Source organism: Aegilops tauschii, chromosome 7 (assembly GCF_002575655.3).
Source record: "Aegilops tauschii subsp. strangulata cultivar AL8/78 chromosome 7, Aet v6.0, whole genome shotgun sequence".
NCBI lineage: Eukaryota > Viridiplantae > Streptophyta > Magnoliopsida > Poales > Poaceae > Aegilops > Aegilops tauschii.
The window spans coordinates 311,471,887-311,493,823 of record NC_053041.3 but is presented as its reverse complement, the minus strand read 5'-3'; positions in this window follow the sequence as shown (position 1 = coordinate 311,493,823).

The following is a 21,937-nucleotide window of genomic DNA, read 5'->3' as shown; positions in this document are numbered from 1 at the left end:
AATGATTGAACCAGCAGGAGAACAAAATTGGATCCAAGTCCAACAGTGCATTTCAAGTCAGAGATATGGTCTGTACATAATGAGTGATTCTACCATGAGTCAGATTTAAAACATGCGACACCCCGAGGTCAGTCCAGATATGCGAGGAATTCAGCAAGGAGGACATTGAGACAATTCTTGTTATACAAGTTATCAACAGTCGGAATGACAAGAATATATATATATTCCATTCACAAAGAAGACCAGTCCAGTCCTTCTTCACAGCTTATCAGCAAAGCGTACAAGACACGATTTTACCAGTCTGCATCACGAAGACATGAATGGATTCCAGTGCAAGATATTGAGTCTTCAGTAAGATACCGCAACAACTTCTGGCATAAGGTACCGAGCCTTCCCTAGCAAGCCTTCAAGAGGGGAAGCTTATGAGGTACGGTACGCAGTCTTCCTCAGCAAGATATCCACATAAAGCTTCAAGCACCAGCTGTCCAGTCTTCCGCAGCACGATACCCAGATGGATTCCGAAGCAAGCTACCCAGTCTTCTTTAATATGGCACTGGTACAAGAAGATAAACAATGGATTGTCGGCATATGTCGGTGTTTTCCAAGTGGCAAATCTGCAATAGTTAAGTCAGAAATAAGAATTAGTCACAACAAAGGCATACCTCGAGAATCGGATATTTGTTCATACAATGAGTATGCTGCTAAGTTCATGCAAGTCTCTCACACATGGAAGAATTCATAGTACACATCCGACAACCTCACCGGTTCTTCAAGAGACAGAAATCCAGTGGGTGATGCAAGAATTGGCAAGTCTTGAAGAAAGAAAACACTGAGACAATTATCTTGGTAGTAAATATCAAGACCAGCCCCGCACACCTGACAAGGTGATGCTACTAATCTGGTCACTGCCTCGTATGATTGAGATCTGTGTAAGCACACGTGAACCGGATAAATATACCGAGACTCAAGACATGAACCAGACCAAGGTATGACTGCCAGATATAGCACATGACAATATTCAGGGCCGCAAAAATAATCAAGGATATATATGGCCCCGCTCTTTCAGTTAAGGATCCAGATAAACAATAATGAAGGAGCAAGACCAACAATACATGTATGCCGAGTATTTTGCGAACAATGTGGTATGTATGCCCAAGACAGTATGATATTTCATATCAAATACCAAGTGAAGATACGCCTGAGAGATCTACTTCATTGCGGCAAGGGCCTCATAGCAAGGCAACCAGCTCAGTCAACAGTGTATGCTCAGAACTGTCAGCATTGAATACTCAAGTCTGTCAAGTTCGAACCCAGGACAACTCAACATATTGACCTCAGCTAAGCAACCGTGCTGAAGCATAGCACAGACTGTTATCCCCATGGATACACCGGCAACATGAAAAATCAGTGTGAGAGCACATACCTTGAGGATTGTTATCTCTCGTATATGGGAAGCAATTAAATAATAGCCTGCCGTGAGTGGGATTCTTTGCCTAGATCACCGCCAGTCAAGTCTGTGAATGTGATCATCACGTGATGGTGCATTCTTCTATCAGTCACGTCAAGTGACAGTCAAACTTTTAGTACAGATTGGAGATGAAAGACAGTAAAGCTAGTCAAGCTAGTCAGAAACTCCCGCAAGATGTCAGAATCCATCCGAAGGCCAAGTATGATTCCTATCACTGTTTTGAACCTAGAAGGTATGCATATATTCAAGCAGTCTGATATCTGGATAGAAGAGATTCTTTGCTCCACGGCAAGATGTGTTCCCAACTCCGTGGATATTCTCGGTACTCGATACGAGAATAACATCTCCAGCAAGGATCAGTATCGAGAAGGACACCTAAGTCAGTAATGATAATTTTTCGGACCTCAGCTAAGCCAGCAGATGTGAAGGAAAAAATTTGAGTCAGTATGAATAGGAAGATATGAGGTAAGTCATGTCAGAATGTGAGATACGGTGAAGCAAACCACCCTAGATCAGGACAGTTAGTCAGATCCAATTTAGTGGGAATATTATATGAGAATGAATAAAAGAAACCCGAGTGCGAAACGGTTTCTTCAAGTCAGAATATTTATCCCTGAGCAACTAAATCTCGAGGATGAGATTTCTTTAAGGGGGGAAGGTGTATAACACCTTGGATTTTGCCCTTTTCTTTTTTCCTTTCATTTTCTTGGATTTCTTGATTTGACTTGCTTTTCTGTGGCTATGTGGTTCCAAAACTTGGGAAGATCATGTCTTCCTTGGTTTTATAGTGGCTTGTCATCCTCATTATCATCCCTAGATCATGTCATTTCCATCCTTGACCTAATCCAATATTCTTTTTATTGGGAATATTCCTTTTTCAATTAAAGGAATAACCCTTTAAACCCTAGGTTGTGAAGCAACCCATCTTTCTGTCACTCCCAAACTTCTCAAATAATTCTCATAAATCTTTTGGGTCATATCTTCCACAAATATGTCAAAATCCTTCCTTGGCATCATCAAAGATAATTCACAAACATTCCTTTTATGATTCTGCCATAAGTGGTGGTTTGAGAAGGAAGTGTCATTTATCTTTGCTTGATTGACCCCAAACCTTTTGGACATCTTTTCCTGTCCATATAATTGCACCATGCCAAAATTCAACTCAATTTGCTTAGTAAATATTCCTGAGCAATTTTTCAAAGTTCCTGTCTAAGGGAAGTGATTGTGAAGGAAGTACTAGCTAGGCATATCCAAATGAGTTGAAATTTTGCAAGCTCCTTCATATGATCAAATCCTGACTATCCACCAAATATGAGCTCATGTAACTCATCTATGTGATCCCAGCTCCAAATCTTAGTTTCTGGTCAGATTTTTAGTGTGTGACGCAACTATATTTTATATTGCCTCAATTAAGCTGAACATTTACCAGGACATTCTCATATGTGTATCAACTCTCTCCACCAACTTTTAGCTCAATCCATTATTCCATTTGCCCTGTGCAATTTTTCCAAAATTCTGATCAGAATGAAGCATTGTGAGGCAAGTACCATTTTGGTATTTCCAAATGGCATGAAACTTTTACAGTAGCTTCATATGATCAAATAACCCATCTATGCCAATTTTCAGCTCAATACAAGCTAGCATGTGAGTGCTACTTCAAAGTTTGCTATTCTGGTCAGTATGGCACATTGCACTACAAGTACTAGCTAAATCCCTCTATATGAGCTGAAACCTTTCCATCTTACTCACCTTAGTGAGTGATAAACCCCAGTCAAATCTCAGTCTAATCCTCCCGACCAATCCTCTGCAAATGGCATCAAACACCTTGCTGCCAAAATGTTTTAGCTCCTCCTGCAAATCACTTCTTTGCCCCTGGACCGAGTTGTTACCGCATTTGAACTCAGGGCATTAAGGTCATTGTAATAGACAAGGTTGGTTCGGCTAGAACGCGCCGCTTGAGCCAGCTCACGAAGTGACCATGGGTCGAACAGGCCAAATCTCGCTCTCTGCCAAACCGCGGCGTTGTGTTCGTCCGCTCCCCTCCGCCTCTCGCGTCCACATCATGTCCTCTAGCTCGCCCGTGCTCGTCTACATCTTCGTGCATCAATGCCCCGTCCGGACTCGCCGTGGTTTAGTCGCCATCGCCGTGCCCGTGACGCATCCCTCCTTTGGCATGTCGGCCGGAGCTTCTCGAGCGCTCCCAAGCCCTCCCCTGACCTATTTAAGGAGTGCCCGAGCCCTCCCGCAGCTCCCAAGCCTCTCCCTATTCCTCATTTGCCCATGGAGTCGCCTAATCTTGCTAGAGTTCGCCGTTCGTTTTCGATGTTCACCGGAGCCCGAGCTAGTCCGGTCGCCCTAGGTCTCCTCTCCTCCTCCCGACACCCCCACGAGGTCCACCACTATCCGTCGTGCCTATCCAAGCCCTCCACCTCGCCTCCCCGTCGCGGGAGACCCCTGCCCGTCACCACCACCGCCGCCTCTGGCTCCTCCCTGCCTCCTCCCGTCGCCGCCTCCCCTTCCCTCCCCGGTGGCCGCTTCCCTCCTGGACGGGCGCGCCTCGCCGCCCCGCCCCCGCCGGTGTCCTCGCCCCGGCCGGGGGGTGGCCTGAGCCGGCCGCCCCACTTGTCACCCCTCCCTTGCTTCCTCTCCTCTGCTCATGGGAGCACAACAGCGAGAGGAAGGAGACGACCCGATCGCCCCCACCCCTTGCCAGCTCAGCGTGACTAGACACACATTCTCTGGAGTACGCTTTCTCTCCCTAAACCGTATTCTTGTGGAACACGTTTTCTCCTTCGGAAAGTGTATATTCCTCCTCTTTCGGCCCAAAGTATGTTTTCCTGTTCGGAAAGCGTATTTCTGATTTTGCGCCTCTGCCTTATCCACTCAGGGACCCGTTGGTGATGAAAATATTCACAGATTGGTCCTTCTTCTTCCACACTTCATAACTCCGCAACCGTAACTCCGATTGAGGTGAAACCAACGCTCACTTCTCCGTCTCCTCGAGATCTTTCTGTTGGTAGCATTTTCACTAGGTGTCCGCACTATGAAAATGACCATTATACCCTTGCCTCTAATCAGCCCCGTTTGAGAGAGAACCGTCTGGCGTTTGTGAGTATCAAGATGTCTTTCCACAAGAGCTTCCGGGTATGCCTCCTCACCGGCCAGTTGAGTTCGTTATCAATCTTGAGCCTGGCACTGAACCCGTTTGCAAGCATCCATACAAACTTGGACCCAAGGAGCTGAAGGAATTGAAGAAACAACTCGATGAACAAGAGCGTCTGGGTTTGATCAGACCGAGTTCTTCTCCATGGGGTTGTGGTGTTCTTTTTGTCCAGAAGAAGGATGGCACGGAACGACTTTGTGTCAACTACCGTCCATTGAACAAGAAGACAATCAAGAACAAGTATCCACTTCCCAACATCAATGAGCTATTCGAGCAACTTAAAGGTGCTAAAGTATTCTCCAAGCTTGACCTTCGTATGGGTTATCATCAGATTCGCATTCGTGAAGAAGATATTCCCAAGACAACATTCAGAACAAGCTTTGGTTCTTATGAATATACTGTCATGTCTTTCGGCCTTGTCAATGCTCCTCCAACATTCTCTCGGATGATGAATTTCATCTTCAACCCCTATACCAATGAATTCGTCCCGGTGTATCTCGATGATATCTTGGTCTTCTCCAAGAATAAGAAGGATCATGCCAAACATTTGCGATTGGTGCTCGACAAGCTCAGAGAGTATCAATTCTATGCAAAGTTTTCAAAATGTGAGTTTTGGCTTGATGAAGTTCTTTACCTTGGTCACATCATCTCTGCCAAGGGCATCGCTATTAATCCTGAGAAGGTGTCTGCAATTGTGAATTGGGAACCTCCTCAGAATGTCAAGCAGCTCCGCAGTTTTCTTGGTCTTGCAAGCTATTGCCGAAGATTCGTTGAGAATTTCTCTAAGATTGCAAAGCCTCTTTCCAACCTCCTCCAGAAGCATGTGAAGTATGACTGGTCTCCTGAGTGTGACGTTGCTTTCAACACTCTCAAAGAGAAACTCGTCACAGCTCCTGTCTTGACTCCTCCCGACGAATCCAAGCCATTTGAAGTTTTCTGTGATGCTTCTCTCCAAGGTCTCGGTGCTGTGTTAATGCAAGAGAAGAAAGTTGTGGCCTATACCTCTCGTCAGTTGAAGCTCAACGAAAAGAACTACCCCACTCACGATCTTGAGTTGGCGGCAGTTGTCCATGCATTAATAACATGGAGACATCTCTTGTTGGGAAGACAAGTGGACATATTCACCGATCACAAGAGTCTCAAGTACATCTTCACTCAGCCCAACTGTCGGAGTAAATGGCCACGGGTAGCCTAACCGACTGCCCCTGGCTCTTCGGAAAATTTATCAGGCCTTTGGGCCTTCAAGCACTCCAAGCATTTGGGCCGCCTTCCCTGGCCGGCTACCACTAAAACCGACTCCTGGAAGGCGACCCAGCCTCACCGACTCCTCCCTAGGGCGACTACGGGGTGGCCGACTCCTAGAAGCCGGCCAAGAAGGACGCCGACTCCTAGGAGCCGGCCAAGATCACAACCACTCCTCCATAAACGGCGACGTGACGGGGTGTGGCCATAGTGCGGCCCACGACCCCCGAAGCCCGAGGCGGGCATGGCTACAAGAGGCCGTACGGGAGGGACGTCTCCCGTGCGGCTCGGCACTGTAGCCACACTAGCCTCGACGTCATCCACGACCCACTCCTGTACGGCCCAAGGACTGCGGGCCCCTTCAGCCAGAGAGAGGCGTGAAGGCAGCCCGGCTTTTCCTAGTCGGCCAAGAGTATAGCCGGCCTCCAGAAGCCGGCTACTCCATTCCTCGAAGCAGGAGCCCCATTAAGGAGACAAGACGAGGCAAGGCTACAGTGATAGCCCCCGAGGCGGCCCACTGTAGCCACGCTTACCTCGACAAAGCCCTCATCATCGGAGGCGCGGCTACAGTAAGCAGCCGCCGACAAGACCCTAGGCGGTGGGACCAGCCTGTCGACCAAGTAGCCGGCAGCCGGCGGGACCCACCAGCCGGCGGGACCCAGCAGCCGACGGAGAAGCCGGCGAGCGTAGACACTGACGGCTGGGACCAGTTCTCTGTCGGATTACCATTGTATCCCCGGGGGGTAGGCCTATATAAACCCCCCGGAGCACCCATGCAAAGGGTTCGCTTCTAGGTTCGCACCCAAGCATAGCACACACACCATAGATAGAGAGAAGCAGGAGCTAGCCTTGCTCTTCTTCTCCCTTGGCCTCAACAGCTCTAGGAGCGATTGTAGCTACCCTTTATCGATCTAGTGATCATGCGGAGACCCCGCAGAGCAGGACTAGGGGTGTTATCTCCTCGGAGAGCCCCGAACCTGGGTAAGATTCGCCGGCGTGCATGTCTTCGCCTCATCCCGTTTCCGGGCACCAGCGACGTTTTATTGGCTCCCACAATGATAAGCCATCCCTTGGCATATGTCGCACCAACCACCCGACATTTGGCGCCCACCGTGGGGCCAGGTGCACCGTCGTCCGGAGACCTGTTCTGGACGGGAACCCTCTTCCTCCCCCGCGAGCGCAGCCAGCCTGCTGAGCCCGATGGCGTTTGCCTCGACGCGCTGCATGGCATCGACGACGCCTGCGCAGCGAGCCGCCTCGCCGGTCTGCTCGGAGAGACTCACATCTCCGACGAGCCTGCGTCCGACGCAGGCACCGACTACCCCGAGAGCCGGCTCGTTAGCCTCCTCGACCAACTTCACGTCTCCAGCGAGCCCGCTGCGGACATGGAGTCGGTCGGCTCCACCGACCCGATGCTCATCGACTCCGACACCGCGTCGCTCGACGCCTACCCCTCCGACGTGGTGGTCTTCGACGAGCCCCTCCCTCGAGCTGACAGCGGCAACAGCGCTGTCACCGAAGTGCTGGTCATCAGCCACGTCTCCAACTCGGGCGAGAACGCCCGCGACGCTCGGCAAGCGGCGATGCACGACCTCTCCGTCCCCATCCCGGCCGACGCCGACGCCGAGACCCTGGAGGCACGCCGCCTTGCCCTCATCGCGGAGGGCAAGAAGATAGCCTCGATAAGACGCCTCACCGAGGCCCACCAGCGCGAAGTCGACCGCGCCGCCTTCGGGCCGCCGCCGCCTAGCGGCCCGAGCCGAGCCGGCTTCGTCCAGAAGCGCGGCGCAGCCGTTGCCAGCATGCTGGGCGCAGATCGCCCCGTCTACGCCACCCCGCTCGAGAACCTGCGAGCCGCTCAGGCGGCTGCAGAGGAGCTCAATGGGCTGGGAGCCGATGAGCTCCCTTACATGACAAGACGGATCCAGCAGCTGATCGACGCGGCTGCAGAACGGCACGAAGCCGGCGCCCGAGCTGATAGCCATCCCCCGCGCCGGGAGCACGCCGCGACGTCTCGCTCGCCGACTGCGAGCGGCGCGCGCCAGAAGAAAGACAAGGAGCCGGCTGCCAGCCGCAGCCGGACTCGCATTACCATCGAGCGCGACGCGGATGGCCGCCCTCGAGCTGTAGAGCACCAGGGAAACCTGCCTCCTCCCCCGCCTCGAAGAGAAAGACGCCTCACTGCACCGCCTGTCACCCATCCGACTCTTGGCGACCGACTCGGCCCCCGAGAAGGAGTCGGCGAAAACGACGCCCGCCACAGGATCGACTGCCTTGCTCGATCCTTGGCGCTAGAAGAAGAAGACGATGTCGGCCCGCCATGCTTTGGCCCCCGCATCCGCGACGAGCCCTTTCCCAAAGGGTTCTCGCTTCCCAGAGACACGCCCAAGTACAACGGCTCGGTGAAGCCGGAAGATTGGCTCATCGACTACTCCACAGCCATCAGCATCGCCAACGGCAATTGGCGCGTTGCCGTGAAGTACGTCCCCATGATGCTGCAGGGCACGGCGCGCACATGGCTCAACAGCCTCAAGCCCTACAGCATCAACAGTTGGCTGGACTTCACCGAAGTTTTCATCCGCAACTTCACCAGCACTTACAAGCGGCCTCCCAAGCCTCGCCAGCTCTCCCTCTGCGTCCAGGGGCCCAACGAGTCGACCCGCGACTACCTCACGCGATGGGCCGAGCTCCGCAACACCTGCGAGGGAGTGCACGAGGTCCAGGCCATCGAGTACTTCACTGCCGGGTGCCGAGAGGGCACCCTCCTCAAGCACCGACTCCTCTGCGACGAGCCGGCTACCCTCGACGAGCTACTAGTCATCGCTGACAAGTACGCCACTGCCGACTCCTCCATGAAGACCGAGCTCCGAGTAGACGCCTCGGGGAAAGTAATTGCTCCGGCTCCCAAGACGCCGGCTGGCGACCCTAAGCGGCGCCCCTACCAGAACGACGACAAGCGCAAGGGCCCCATGCCGACTTCCTCCAGTCGGCAGGTGGCCACAGTTGAAGACGAGCAGCCCGAAGAGCGGCCCGCTCCCAAGAAGAAGGGTGGCCGGCCGCCCTGGCAGCCGTCTTTCTCCTACGAACAAGCACTCGATGCTCCCTGCAAGTTCCATAGCGGCGCGAAGCCGTCCAACCATATAACACGGAAATGCCACTGCCTCACCCGCATCTCCAAGGGTGAAGGGATGGTGCCGCCTCCGCCTCCCGGCCCGCCGCCTCCAGCTCCCCAGCAGCCGGCGGCCCGGCCGGCAGTCGGCGCCATCCAAGACGAGTTCCCCGAAGCGCACGACGCCTACGTCGTCTTCACAAGTCAAGTCGACGACAAGCGCAGCCGACGCCGGCAGCACCAAGAAGTAAACGCAGTCGCCTCTAGCACCGCCGAGTTCATGCACTGGTCGGAAAAGCCCGTCAGCTGGAGCCAGGCCGACCACCCAGAGGTGATGCCTTCGCCTGGCTCCTATGCTATGGTCTTGGACGTCACCATTGCGACGGAGAGGCGAGCTGCCAGATTTTCCCGCGTCCTGATAGACGGCGGAAGCAGTATCAACATACTGTACCGCGATACCATGGACAAGCTGAACATCAAAGCGAAGCAGCTCATGCCGAGCCGCACCGTCTTCCATGGTATCGTACCCGGCCTATCTTGCTCTCCAATCGGCAAGATCAAGATGGATGTTCTCTTCGGAGACAAAGATCACTTTCGCCGGGAAGCAATATGGTTCGAGGTGGTGGATTTGGAGAGCCCCTATCATGCACTACTTGGCCGACCTGCTTTGGCCAAGTTCATGGCTGTGCCCCACTATGCCTACCTGAGGATGAAGATGCCGAGCTCGAAGGGGATCATCACGGTGGCCGGCGACTACAAGAAGGCCATCGAGTGTGCCATGGCCAGCAGCCGGCTGGCCGAGTCCCTCGTGGTGGCAGAAGAGAAGAAAATGTTGGAACGGGTTGTGGCCATGGCCGGCAAGCAGCCGGCCTTGTCCCCCAACCCCAAGGACTATGATGCGCAAAGCTCCTTCCAGCCTGCGAAAGAGACGAAGAAGATACCTCTCGACCCGGAGCACCCGGAGAGGTTCTCCGTGATTGGGGTGAACTTGGACAGCAAATAGGAAGGCGAGCTCGTCGACTTCCTCCGTGAGAATCGAGACATCTTTGCATGGTCCCCAAAGGACATGCCGGGTGTCCCGAAGGATTTCGCCGAGCACAAATTACATGTCCGAGCTGATGCGAAGCCGGTCAAGCAACCCCTCCGCCGATTATCAGAAGAGAAGCGAAGAATCGTGGGAGAAGAGATAGCCCGGCTCCTTGCAGCCGGCTTCATCATGGAAGTGTTCTTTCCAGAATGGCTTGCCAATCAAAACAGCCGGCTGGCCGGCTTCCTAAAAAACTTAGCTTAAGTCCGGCAGAGCTAAAAGTACTTCCCCCTCCCCAATCGGCCAGGCACTCCCCGGCTACAGATTGCAGAGCAACTATTTGACTGGGGAGGCGGCAACCAAGGGAGGGCGGCAAAGGGAAAAAGCAGAAGGACAAAAAGCGAAAGTACAAGGAAAGACCGATTTCATAACTTATATACATAAAGCCGCCCATAGGCCGGCAGCAGACTTGAGTTTGAATACACCCAGTAGGTGGAATTGTGCAGACTTAACCAAACATTGTTCAAAAGTAACAAGACAGGAAAACAAAAGAAAGAAGACTAAGGCGCGACACGAAGGCCGAGCTGGTCGGGGAAGGCAGCCTCGCCGGCTGAAGGAGTGGCCGCCTAGCTGGTCCCGGCTCGACCACCTCCAGCGGCAGGAGACGCACTCGCACGTGACGTAGTGCTGGAGGCGCGGTCAGGCTGGCCGGCTACTCCACCAGCCGGCTCGGCGTCTTCACCCTCCTCCTCCTCCTCTTCGCCCTCGTCGCTGGAGTCGATCTCCTCCGCCGAGTCCTCGCCGTATGCCGGGTCCAGCCCGAACCAATCTTCCGGCTGGGCGACTCCATTGTCGTCCACCTCGGGGGCGAAGACGTTGATGTCGGTGTAGTCGGCGATCGCTGAAGCCCGCCGAATGATGGCCTGCCGCGCCGGCTCCAGCTCCGTGTCGGCTTGCTGCCGCCAGGTAGCCAGCTGGTCCAGGTTCAAGCCGGGATACTAGGCCTTGACGAACTCCAGCGCCCGCCTGGCACCGGAGCGAGCCGCTGACGCCTTCCAAGCCTCGAAGCGACCGACTGCTACCTCCAGCCAGTCGGCGGTCCGACTGGGGGTGCGAGGGACCACTTGGCCGGGCCAGAGGGCGGCCAAGACCTCCGACCCGGCACGCTGAAGCCGGCGGAGCAGCCTGTGAGCCGACTGGATGCAAGCCTGGATCGCCAGGAGCTGTTCCTCCAGCGAGCGGCCGGCGGTTGGCGAGATCTCGAAGCCGGCTTGCCTCTTCGCCTGGCGACGGGCTTCGATGGCCTGGTTGGCGGTAGTTGAATAGCCAGGGAAGTACTCTGCGCGAAGAAGAAAAGAAAAGAAGAACACCAAAATCAGAAAAACAAGTCAAAGTGGCAGATGGCAAGAAAGGACGAAGGGGTAGACGAGTTACCGTCAACCAGATCCTCGATCTGGCTATAGCCGGAGACCAGAGTCTGCCTGGCCTCTACCCAGCCGGCCGCCTCCGTCTCGAACTCGGCCTGGAGGGTGGCTTCACGATCCTGCACAGCCTTCAGCGCCGCCTTATGGCCTTCCTCCTGGTCGGCCAGCTTCTTGACCAGGCGGTCGCGCTCCTGCACTAAGGTGGCGAGCTCCGCGTCCTTGGCACGAAGAGCAGTCTGGAACTCCCCCAGCTGTGCCCTCAGACTGGCGTTGGCCGCTGCAGAGACGGCAGAAGAAGAAGAACAATAAGAAATCATCAAGGAAGATCCGAGCCGACTGGTCAGCAGTCGGCCCGAATCTCTGGGACTACACCCAGTGGGTGCGCTGACGCGCCCCCACATGAGATAAAGATCAAGTCACATACCTCGGCTTTCAGTAAGATCGGCGGTCTTCTGAGTCAGCTCCTGAGCCTGGGAGTTGAAGGCGGCTGCTCGGAGGTTGTGGTAGTCCTGCAAGACGGACAGAAGACCGAAGTGAGAACAAAAGCAGCAAAGACAAAATCTCCAAGAAGTTCCAAGCCGCCTGCTCAGCAGCCGACTCGGAACTCGGGGACTACACCCAGTGGGTGCGCTGACGCACCCCCACGAGAGAAATCAAGATCAAGAAAGAACAAGATAGGAATGCTAACCCGAATGGCTGCCCGCGTTGCGAGGAATTCGTCGGTGAACTGCCTCAGCGCCGCGGCTTGGCTCTGGAGCCGGGTCCGGACGTCTTGTGCAGCGACATTCACCACGGCTGTCCCTCCGCCTGGTGTCCACCCCGAGGTAGCGCTGGCCGCCTCCACGTCTCGGGGCGACGAGCTGGAGCCCACGGCTGGCTGTGGCTCCGACGCGGCCTTCCCTGCACGCCGGCTTGGCGGAACCCGGACCGCCACCTCAGCCCCCGCGGCTGGCTCGCCCTCCGCCGACTGTGCGGGCGCAGGCTCAGGCTGGCGGCCTTGGGTCACTCTAGTCGGAGGAGTCGGCTCCGGCGCCTTCTCCAGGATGATGACGTCGTCGCCGCTTCCTCCCAGCCCCGGCTGGGAACCGCTGGCTCCCCCTGGCGAGGGATCCACGTCCCCTGGCGCCATGGTGCGCAGGGGGGTGACCATCAAAGCCTCCCCTGCCGCCGCCTCGGCCTCGACCTCTGCCTGGGCCTTGGCTGCGGCCTCGGCGAGCGTCTTCGCCTCCTCCTCCTCCCGAGCTGCCTAGGCGGCGGCTGCCTTCCGTGCCTCCGCCTCCCGCGCTTCCTTCTCCTCCCGCACCTCCCGCGCGTTCCTTTTCGTCGCCTCCAGGAGGGCGGCGCGGGGATCTACGCGGCGGGTGGTGCTCCCAGAGCCCCCTGGCGACTCGACGACGGAGCCGGCAGCCGCCCGCTCAAGTGACAGCGGAGCTCTGACCGTTGAAAAAGAAGACGAAGGTTCAAGAACCACCAAAGGAAAGAAAGAAAGTACATAGAGAAAGAGAACTTACGCCGACACGGTCTGCGGCTGCTTCACCACTTTGCGGAAGCGAGCCGCCTTCGCGGCCGCCTCTTCCCGCCTGGTGGCGGCCGCCCCGCCCCAGGGCTTCTTCGTTCGGCTGCCGAACAAGCCCGGGGCGGCACGGCGCTTCTGGCCTCTACCCCGAGCAGGCTGCGCGCCGGAGGAGCCCGTGCCGTGTCCAGATGCCGGCTGGCGGTGCGGGACGGCTTCGGCTTCATCCTCGTCCGGCCAATCGTCGAAGGTAGCGGTGAACCCGGAGCCGCCTGCTTCGCTGCCGGCTTGGCCACCGGCCGGCTCGACGGCGTCCTCCATATGGACCGCCCCCAGGTCGGGGTCCTCCTGGTCGTGTTCGGTTCGGTCGGGGACGAAGCGGCGCTCCACGTCTGTCCCGCCGGCCGGCCGAAGCAGAGGACTCTGTCAAAAGAGCAAGCCGACTGAGTTAGAGTCGGCCCAGAGGAACTCGGCGACAAGGCTGAGAGAGAGAGAGAGAAAAAGAAACGAGGGGAGTGTATCGCAGGCGGAGGATTGGCACGGCTATATGGCTCCTTGCCGAATTGCCAGTCTTCGGAAAGTTGGCAGTTGGCGAGGTAATTCACCATGGAGGCGGCGTCGTGCTGCGGCATCTCCTTGGTGCACATTCGGCTCGGATCGAGCTGGCCGCTCATCTGACAGATCAGATGAGGCCGGCTCTGGAGCGGAAGAACCCGACGCATGACGAACGCGGCCAGGAGGTCGGGCCCCGTCAGGCCCTCCGACTGGACCATCACCCGCAGTCGGGCGATGGCGGCGTTTCTTGCCTGCGACAGCGTCACGGCCCGGAAGGACCACTGGGGCAGCCTGCCCGCCGGTGGGCCGGCTATGTAGGCCGGCAAGTTGAGGTAGTCGCCCTGGGGAGCGATGCTCCACACGTAGAAGTAGGACTTCTGCCACTTCTTCACCGATTGGATCAGCGTGATGATGGGGAAGGGGTTGCCGGCGCCTGATCTCCGCGACACGATGAAGGCGCCAGTCTGAGCCGGCACGCCCCGCACGCGCGTGCCCAGCTTCGACTGGAAGAACTCCCCCCAGAGCTCGAGGGTGGGGAGGACGCCGAGATAGCCCTCGCACAAGGTGACGAAGGCCGATAGCAGCACCACCGCGTTGGGGGTGAGGTGGTGCGGCTGGAGCTGATAGAATTCCAGCCAGGAGCAGAAGAAGGCGCTCACTGGCAGGCCGAAGCCGCGCAGGAAGTGCGAGCGGAAGACCACCCACTCGCCCTCCCACGGCGCCGGCCTGATTTCGTTCTCCGGCGCGAGGCGGACCTCCACTTTGTCCGCGCTGGGCAGACGCCGGGTGTCGCGGAGGAAGTCGATGTGGTCGTCATGGACGATGGAGCCGTCCCAATCCCCGCCAAGCTGCTCTACGTGAGGAGGCATGGCGAGGGCTAGCGCGGCGGCAGAGGAGCGTGCGGAGGAAGAGCACGGCGGCGAGGCGCTGTCGTGAGAACGAGCAAGGGAAGAAGATGGTGGAAGTAGGAGGAGCGTGCGAGGGCCTGCCGCCCTCCGCCTCCCCCTACTTATAGCCTCACGAGGCCGAAGAGGCCGGACGTGGGGAGGAGACGTGGGATTAACTGCGCCCACTCCTCCCACGTCTCGCGTTTATTACGCATAAGTGCGAGCCGAAACTGCCGCACGAAACGTGCGGGTGGTTTCGGGATGCAAAGGATCCGCGCCTGGGCCGGGGCGCGGACATGGCGGGCCCCCTCCCTGCGGCGACGCCCCGTCACGCGCGTGGGCTGGCAGGCTTTCCGGCCACGTGGCACGCCGACGGCCCGAGGCAGGCCCGCGGCCCGGTTCACGTGCCTGCGGGTTCCCGCCCCCCGACTCCAGAAGATTTCGACTAAGGCGGCGCGCCTGACCAAGGCCGGCTCCCAGCTGCCGGCTTGTCACGATAGGAAGCTGATCGAGCTTCTTGAACCCCACTCCACCTCGAAGCCCAATCAGCTTCGGGGACTACTGTCGGAGTAAATGGCCACGGGTAGCCTAACCGACTGCCCCTGGCTCTTCGGAAAATTTATCAGGCCTTTGGGCCTTCAAGCACTCCAAGCATTTGGGCCGCCTTCCCTGGCCGGCTAGCACTAAAACCGACTCCCGGAAGGCGACCCAGCCTCACCGACTCCTCCCTAGGGCGACTACGGGGTGGCCAACTCCTAGAAGCCGGCCAAGAAGGACGCTGACTCCTAGGAGCCGGCCAAGATCACAACCACTCCTCCATAAACGGTGACGTGATGGGGTGTGGCCACAGTGCGGCCCACGACCCCCGAAGCCCGAGGCGGGCATGGCTACAGGAGGCCGTACGGGAGGGACGTCTCCCGTGCGGCTCGGCACTGTAGCCACGCTAGCCTCGACGTCATCCACGACCCACTCCTGTATGGCCCAAGGACTGCGGGCCCCTTCAGTCAGAGAGAGGCGTGAAGGCGGCCCGGCTTTTCCTAGTCGGCCAAGAGTATAGCCGGCCTCCAGAAGCCGACTACTCCCTTCCTCGAAGCAGGAGCCCCATTAAGGAGACAAGACGAGGCAAGGCTACAGTGATAGCCCCCGAGGCGGCCCACTGTAGCCACGCTTACCTCGACAAAGCCCTCATCATCGGAGGCACGGCTACAGTAAGCAGCCGCCGACAAGACCCTAGGCGGTGGGACCGGCCTGTCGACCAAGTAGCCGGCAGCCGGCGGGACCCACCAGCCGGCGGAGAAGCCGGCGAGCGTAGACACTGACGGCTGGGACTGGTTCCCAGTCGGATTACCATTTTATCCCCGGGGGGTAGGCCTATATAAACCCCCCGGAGCACCCATGCAAAGGGTTCGCTTCTAGTTTCGCACCCAAGCATAGCACACACACCATAGATAGAGAGAAGCAGGAGCTAGCCTTGCTCTTCTTCTCCCTTGACCTCAACAGATCTAGGAGCGATTGTAGCTACCCTTTATCGATCTAGTGATCATGCGGAGACCCCGCAGAGCAGGACTAGGGGTGTTATCTCCTCGGAGAGCCCCGAACCTGGGTAAGATTCGCCGGCGTGCATGTCTTCGCCTCATCCCGTTTCCGGGCACCGGCGATGTTTTATTGGCTCCCACAATGATAAGCCATCCCTTGGCATATGTCGCACCAACCACCCGACACCAACCTCAACCTCAGGCAGACTCGATGGGTTGAAATGATTCAAGAGTACAATCCGAGCATTGAATATACTCCAGGCAAAGCCAATGTCATTGCAGATGCTTTGAGCAGGAAGGCTTATTGCAACAACTTAATCCTCAAGCCATTTCAACCGGATCTTTGTGAAGCTTTCCGCAAGCTGAATCTCCAAGTTGTTCCTCAAGGCTTTCTTGCAAACCTCATAGTCTCTCCTACTTTGGAAGATCAAATTCGTGAGGCACAACTCCTGGATACCATGGTGAAGAAGGTGAAACGTGGTATCGATAAGGGTCTTTCCAAATACAAGTGCTATCGCATTGATGACAAAGACACTTTATTCTTCGAGGACCGGGTTGTGGTTCCTAAAGGTGATCTGAGGAAAGTCATTATGAACGAGGTGCACAATTCTCTTTTTTCCATTCATCCTGGAAGTACGAAGATGTACCATGACCTCAAGCAGTCGTATTGGTGGACTCGAATGAAGCGAGAAATCGCTCAATTCGTGAATGAATGTGATGACTGTCGAAGAGTGAAAGCAGAACACCAACGACCAGCTGGTCTCCTCCAACCTCTTGCTATCCCAGAGTGGAAGTTTGATCATATCGAAATGGACTTCGTGACTGGATTTCCAAAGTCCAAGCGTGGAAATGATGCTATCTTCGTTGTCATCGACAAGCTTTCTAAAGTGGCTCATTTCCTTCCAATCAAAGAATCCATCACAGCAGCTCAGTTGGCAGAGCTATACACCTCCAGGATTGTCTCCTTGCACGGCATTCCACAATTGATTTCTTCAGATCGTGGAAGCATCTTCACCTCTAAGTTCTGGGACTCTTTCCAAAAGGCCATGGGCACCAACATTCGCTTCAGCACAACTTTCCATCCTCAAACTAGTGGCCAAGTCGAGCGAGTCAATCAAATTCTTGAAGATATGCTCAGGGCTTGTGTCATTTCCTTTGGCATGAAATGGGAAGATTGTCTTCCATATGCAGAATTCTCCTACAACAACAGCTTCCAAGCGAGTTCGGGCAAGGCCCCATTCGAGATTCTCTATGGCAGAAAGTGCCATACTCATCTCAATTGGTCAGAGACTGGTGAACGCCAACTTCTTGGCAATGACTTAATCAGAGAGGCTGAAGAAATGTGTAAAGTCATCCGTGATAATCTCAAAGCCGCGCAATCGCGCCAGAAGAGTTACTATGATAGTAAGCACCGTGATGTGGCTTTCGAGATCGGAGACCATGTCTACCTTCGCGTCTCTCCAATGAAAGGCACTCGTCGCTTCGGTATCAAAGGGAAGCTTGCCCCTAGATACGTGGGTCCTTTCAAGATCATTGGCAAAAGAGGCAACCTCGCCTATCAACTTGAGCTTCCTTCCAACTTCGCGAACGTGCACGATGTGTTCCACGTGTCACAGCTTCGCAAGTGCTTCAAGAGGCCTGAGCGCACTATGAACTTCGAAGAGATTGACCTCCAAGAAGATTTGTCTTATCATGAGCACCCCGTTGCTATTCTTGAAGAAACTGAGCGCAAGACTCGCAACAAGTCAATCAAATTCCTGAAAGTGAAGTGGTCGCACCATTCTGACCGAGAAGCCACCTGGGAACGCGAGGACCACCTCCGTTCTGAATATTCGGAGTTCTTTCAGTCCTAGATCTCGGGACGAGATCCTCTCGTAGTGGTGGAGTGTTGTAACACCCCGGATGTAACTTTCCATATTTGTAACTCCAACTCTTGCCATTTTTGGCTATGTGTTATGATATTCCCTTCGTGGTAGGGTTTTGTTTGCCGTTTTACATTTTTGTTCATGTCATGCATCTCATATCATGTCATCATGTGCATTGCATTTGCATATGTGTTCGTCTCTTGCATCCGAGCATTTTCCCCGTTGTCCGTTTTGCAATCCGGCACTCCCATCTCCTCCGGCGCACCCCTTTTGTTTTCCTTTCGTGAGCGGGTGTTGAACGCTCTCGGAGTCGACCGAGGCTTGCCAAGTGGCCTTGGTATACCACCGGTAGACCACCGGTCAAGTTTCGTTCCATTTGGAGGTCGTTTGGTACTCCAACGGTTAACCGGGCATCCGCAAAGTCCGTTTGTGTGTTGCAGCAAAACCCCTCTCTAAACAGCCCAAAACCCACCAAACTCTTTTCCATGCTGTCGGTCATTCGATCACGAAAACCGCACTCCGTTTGGAGTCTCCTAGCTCCCTCTAGCTATATATATGTGCTCCCTCCTCCAAATTCAGGATCCTCGAAACCCTAATTCACCCCGCCGCCACCGGACGTGTCCGGCCCGAGCCGGACAGATCGCGCCGCCGCGCCCGGCCTCTCCCGCGCTGCCACGTGGGCACTGCCATCGCCGCCGACCGCAGGCCCGCGAGGCCCACGGCCGGCCCCCGCGGCCCGGTCGCCCCGCCCGCTTCTCCTGCGCGTCGCCGCCGCCTGCGTCCGCCCGCGCCCTCCGCCGGCCTCCCGCGCCCTCGCCGCCCTGTCTTCGTCTCCGGCGGCTCCGGCGCCCGGCCGCCCGCGCCGCCGCCCGGTGCTTCCCGCCGACGCCGCCGCCCGCGCGCCCCGGCCTCGCCCCCTCCGGATCTCGCCGCCCCGCGCCCCCGAGCTCCTCCTCTCCTCCGGCCTCCTCCGCTCCGGCCAGCAGCGGCCCCAGCGCCGGCGAGCCGAGCTCGACCTCGGCCCGATCTGGATCGAACCGAAGGGTTGACTTTTTCTTCTCCTCCCCCGAAAAATCTCTAAGTCTTAGTTTTTATGATTTTTTCCCCTGTTCATCGGATCATAACTCTTTGCATATAGATCCGTTTCGTGCGTGTAATATAACAAAATGTTCGTCCCTAGATGCTCTTCATTTCGTTCCATTGCACGATGTTTATTTTAGTCTATCTTGATGCCCAAATCTCTGATGCAAGAGTGCTAGTTGCTGTTATCTGCTGTTACTTAGCAGAACTTGGTGATTTGTTATTTTTGTTGCATTTAATCTGTGCATCTTATGGGCATGAGCTCTACATGTGTTTCGTTGTATGCCATGCCATCTTTCCAGGGGTGTATCCCATGTAATTTTGTGATCTATGTGGTGACTAGCACAAGCATGCAAACTAGGCTCCTTAATGTTTCTGATTTCAGAGACTTGGTAGTTTTTCTAAGTCTGTGACTGCTGTTATTTTGTTGCTATGTATCCATGTGGCTACAGAGAGATCCGTGCTTATTTTGGAGATGTTTAGTAAGGATGTTTTGTAGATATTGTTGTAATTGATCCATTCCTTTCCTTGTTTGAAATTATGCATGCCATAGCATGACTCAATCTTTCTCTACTTTTGCTATAAAATATTTCTGGCAGATTGTTTACGTGTTATTCAATTTTGCCAAGCTTGTTGTAGTTGTTTGATTCATGCTATGTATTTGCTCTTGCCATGGATAGCTTCATAAACTTTCCATATTGCTGTAGGTATGCTTGTTTTGTCATGCATTGCTTTGTGGTGAGTGCATCAAGCTCACCAAGTTGCCTTCATATTATTGTTTCTGCCATGCTCTGTTTTCTGCTAAGTCTGAAACCTGTTAACGAAACTTGCTATGTTTACGTGGTTGCCACCATATCTTCTGGTCCTTTTTGGCTTATGGTCAGTAAGGGACTTTTGTCATATGCATTTATTAGAACACTTCCAGGCCTTGTTTTGCCATGTTAACTTCCTGTAGCATGTTGATTTCGTGCTCTCAACATTGGTACCTGATGCTGTTTTCTGCCATGTCCAGTAATTTCACTAAGTCTGGAACCTGTTATCTTTTGCACTTTTTCCATGCTTGTTTGAACCTGCTGTGTTGTGAACTAGCCGTAGCTTAGTGTTCCTCTTTTGTCAAGCATCTCCTGTAGATTGCTGCCATATGCTTTGTTGATATGTTGGAGTTCTGTAGCATTGTTACTTGTTGCATTCTAAGTGCTATCATGCTGTTAATCAAAGATTCGTGTCATTCTTGGTTTGCTTGCCATTTGCGAACCGTGCATCCGTTTCCGGTGATCTTTATATCGATTTCGACTGAAATCATCTCATCTTTCCAGTGGCATGCTTGGTTTGCCAAGTTACTGCCTTGTTCATCATTTTCCTTTCGAAGCACGCATATGCATCGCATACCACATCTCGCATATCATACATGTTTTGCATCATGTTGTTTGTGCATTTCCCGTGATTGATTGTGGTTCCGTTGCTTGTGTTCTTGTTTTGGGTAGAGCCGGGAGACGAGTTCGTGAACAAGGAATGTCGTGGAATTGTCACGGCAGATGTCCTCAAGCTAGGACTTAGTCGTGGAGCCATCGCCGCAAGGAAGCTTGAAGGGGTTAAACGGGACAAGGAACATGAGGGTTTATACTGGTTCGGCCCCTTACGGTGAAGGTAAAAGCCTACATCCAGTTGAGGTGGTATTGATTAGGGTTTCGATGACCAGGGAGCTTAACTGCTATGCCTGGCTCTCGATCAGATCTTTCTTGTCCCTAAACCGCTGCCGGGTCGTCCCTTTATATAGAGAGGTTGACGCCCAGCAGCTTCTGAGAGTCCCGGCCGGCTCATAAGAGTGTCCGGCTCGGACTCTCAACTATTCTTGCCTTACACTACAAGTTCTACCATAATGACGGTTGTAACCACGGGCGGTAAGCCATCTCCGGGTCTTAAGCCCATCTTTGGCCCACCGTCTTCAAGCTTGGCGCCGGGCTTCAGGTGATGATCCTTATATGTAACCCGGCCCCTCCTCGCGGGTGACTCTAAGGTTTATATCCTCAACATTAGGCCCCAGATTGATTTGAGCCGGCTCATGTCAATCTTCAATCCTTTCAACAGAAAATCTCCGGCTTACAATTGTGTGAAGGCCATAACCCGGCGTGACGTCATCCTCTGGATTCCGGGTAATCCGCCGTGACGTCATCTTCCATTAAATCCATTTTTTTACTCCACCATATCCACAACGGATCTTATCTTTACTGCCATCCCGAAAATCGAGGCGTTTTTATGGTGAGATAACCGCGCCGTGGCCTCCTCGTTTCTCGCGCCCACTTATGAGCTTGCCCTTATAAATAGTCCGGCCCGATGAGCATTCAGCCACCCGTCTTCCTCCTCGCGCCACTGTTCTTCCGCTCGAGCTCTGTTGCTGTCGCCGCCGCGGGTCTCCTCCTCCTCACCAACTCCGGCCGCTGCATCAACCTGTTGTGTCCAGAGAAAACGGCGGCGACCTCCGCGACTCACCAGCACCTGTAAGTCCTTGCTGCCCTGTTGAACAGATCTGCAGTAGGGTTCTTCCTGTTCTTCCTGTGTTCTTCACCGTTCTTCGCGGGTTCTTAGTAGATTTGATTTTTACCACCCTTCTTGATCTTAGACTTGCATAGAACCACTGCGGTAGCTGTTTCACTTCCATTCCCAATGTACATAGGCTCCTCTTTACTGCATAGTGGCTCCGTTCGAACCCGCAAACTTCTTCTGCGTCTGTTTTAGCTCTAGAAATTTTCCTTTTCAGCCGACCGTTTTGATCCAAATTAGTTACTGCAATGTGCGAAACCTGTTTTCACCACACTTAGTAAAAAACTGCACCCGTTGAGTCATGGCGGTTTACATTTCCGGTTTAAAGAAGCCACGCGCCGTAGAACCTTCCGGCTCAAAGGAGGCCATGCGCCATAAAATTTTCCGGCTCATCTGTGACAAGGTCGTAGACAATCGAATTACTCTCAATACCTCCAGCGGCTTAGATAACCCGATGCACCTAGATATATGTCATTAGTCCCCTCCATAAGCCGCCACTTTAACATTGAACTGTAAATTTCCTCCGGC